Below are 2,500 nucleotides of genomic sequence, written 5' to 3'. Positions count from 1 at the left end.
CCCCGTCGCATTGCGTAAACGGCGTACGAGCGATCGTTGGACGTTCGCCCGAGAGAGACTAGAGCCTCTTTGTCACCCTCCCAGTATGTATTGGCGACGGGTTCGACGAGAGGCCGTCGTCGATTGGCGTCGTCTGAAATGACACCGAAGGTGTGTGCAGCGAGAGGAGTTATAAAGAGGAGGAGAGAGGCGCGCGTGTACGCACAAAGCGTTTAAAGGATAGCGAAGCGCGCGCGAGCGGCGCCCGGAGGCTGTCGAATGATATGGAGAGAGTTGTCGGCGGAGATATACACAACGACGACACACGAGAGAATATGCGAAAAGTTTAAGCGAGAGGAACGACGACGAACGACGCGCGACACTCGAATGATCTCGCTCTCTACGAGTGATCTCGTAGTTGGCGAATAAAATGCAAAAAGAAAGCGGCGCAGCAGCACATTCTGCTGCGTCCGTCTTTCTAGCGCGTCGTTGTCTCTTCCGATCGCGTCGTCGCGCTGTGCGACTCTCTCTCGGTCTCTCGGTGCGCCAGCGCGCTCGCGCGATACCGCGCCTTTTATTACACGCGAGGCTTCGCCTCCTATCTCGCGGCGCGAGATACCTTACGGTAAAAATATATGGAGAAGGGAAACCGCGGCGCGCGCACAGTCGTCGTCCGGCGGTACGCGGAGGGAGAGAAATTGCGAGAGAAATCCACCCTTAAAAAAGCGGATGAATCGCGAGCCGACCGCGTGTCCGAGTCCACGAAATTTTCGAACGAAGATTGTGACCGGCACGCGTCGTCGTGTACTCGTCGAATCGATTCCATACCGCGCCCGTTATATATATACACGCGCGCGCGCGCATCATAATTACGCCGCGCCGTGTTATTATAATCGTGGAAGTTAGAGGGACGGAAGAAAAGAAGCGCAAAACGATATTATAATATATCTATCTCCTCTCTCGCGTCCCCGCGAAACAAGACTAGATTGTGCCGCGCGCGCAATATCGGTCGGTGCGTTACCGCTAACAATAGTAGTAGTTAACAAACAATAATGATACTACTTAGCGCAATAACTCCACCACCGCACACTCCCTCTATCTCTCTATATCACTTTGTAGAGAGTTTCTCTACAAAACTCTGACGACCTCAGAGCAGGCGAGATTACCCGCTGAATTTAAGCATATTATTAAGCGGAGGAAAAGAAACTAACTAGGATTTCCTCAGTAGCGGCGAGCGAACAGGAAAGAGCCCAGCACCGAATCCCGCGGTTCCGCCGCAGGGAAATGTGGTGTTTGGGAGGATCCGCTTATCCCGAGGCGTCGCGTCGCGTCCAAGTCCATCTTGAATGGGGCCACTTACCCGTAGAGGGTGCCAGGCCCGTAGCGACCGGTGCGCGTCTCGGGAGGATCTCTCCTTAGAGTCGGGTTGCTTGAGAGTGCAGCTCTAAGTGGGTGGTAAACTCCATCTAAGGCTAAATACGACCACGAGACCGATAGCGAACAAGTACCGTGAGGGAAAGTTGAAAAGAACTTTGAAGAGAGAGTTCAAGAGTACGTGAAACCGTTCAGGGGTAAACCTAAGAAACCCAAAAGATCGAACGGGGAGATTCATCGTCAGCGGCGCTGGCTTCGCGTCGGTGGGCGATGTCCCGCGGAGTCCTCGCGGCTCGCGCGCGGGCACGCTACCGTGCGCCGATGTCCGGCTGTCGTCGTCGTGCACTTCTCCCCAAGTAGAACGTCGCGACCCGCTGGGTGTCGGTCTACGGCCCGGGTGCGGTGACTGTCGCGTCGCCGGTAAAACGGCACGCGACAAACCCTCGGTCGCCCGGCCGGCTGCTCGGCGGTACGCGCAAGGTATCAGGCCGCACTTCTACACGGTGCGTCGAGGCCGTCGCAAGCGCGCGCCACGGTACTCGGAGGTTACGGACTTTGCGCCGTCCCCGGTCCTGGCCCGCTGTTGGTTAAAGTACGGATCACCTTCGACAGGCCTGCGAACGTCTCTCTCACGGGGGACGGATACCGGTCGGCGACGCTACTGCTTTGGGTACTCTTAGGACCCGTCTTGAAACACGGACCAAGGAGTCTAACATGTACGCGAGTCATTGGGACTTGTCGCGAGACCTAAAGGCGTAATGAAAGTGAAGGTCGGCCCTGGCCGTCGACCGAGGGAGGATGGGCCGCGTCGCGATGCGGCCTCGCACTCCCGGGGCGTCTCGTTCTCAACGCGAGAAGAGGCGCACCCAGAGCGTACACGTTGGGACCCGAAAGATGGTGAACTATGCCTGGTCAGGACGAAGTCAGGGGAAACCCTGATGGAGGTCCGTAGCGATTCTGACGTGCAAATCGATCGTCGGAACTGGGTATAGGGGCGAAAGACTAATCGAACCATCTAGTAGCTGGTTCCCTCCGAAGTTTCCCTCAGGATAGCTGGCACTCGGCCGTTCCGCACGGAACGCGCGCGAGTCTCATCTGGTAAAGCGAATGATTAGAGGCCTTGGGGCCGAAACGACCTCAACCTATT

General features: G+C 56.7%; 1 non-coding gene across 1 annotated transcript in view; it reads left to right on the top strand.

Annotated features, from left to right (window-relative positions):
* Positions 1–1,121: 1,121 nt before the first annotated feature.
* LOC145967734 (large subunit ribosomal RNA) overlaps positions 1,122–2,500 on the top strand; it is a 4,073-nt gene continuing 2,694 nt past the window's right edge. The window contains exon 1 of the ribosomal RNA XR_014437530.1: positions 1,122–2,500. This exon is cut by the window's right edge and continues 2,694 nt beyond it. This is a non-coding gene — a ribosomal RNA (large subunit ribosomal RNA).

Source organism: Camponotus vicinus, unplaced genomic scaffold, assembly GCF_025532165.1.
Source record: "Camponotus vicinus isolate PSW18456_S1 unplaced genomic scaffold, iyCamVici1.0 SCAF_27, whole genome shotgun sequence".
NCBI classification, from domain to species: domain Eukaryota; kingdom Metazoa; phylum Arthropoda; class Insecta; order Hymenoptera; family Formicidae; genus Camponotus; species Camponotus vicinus.
The sequence above is the reverse complement of the archived record's forward strand: the minus strand, read 5'-3'. Positions and strand labels throughout refer to the sequence as shown.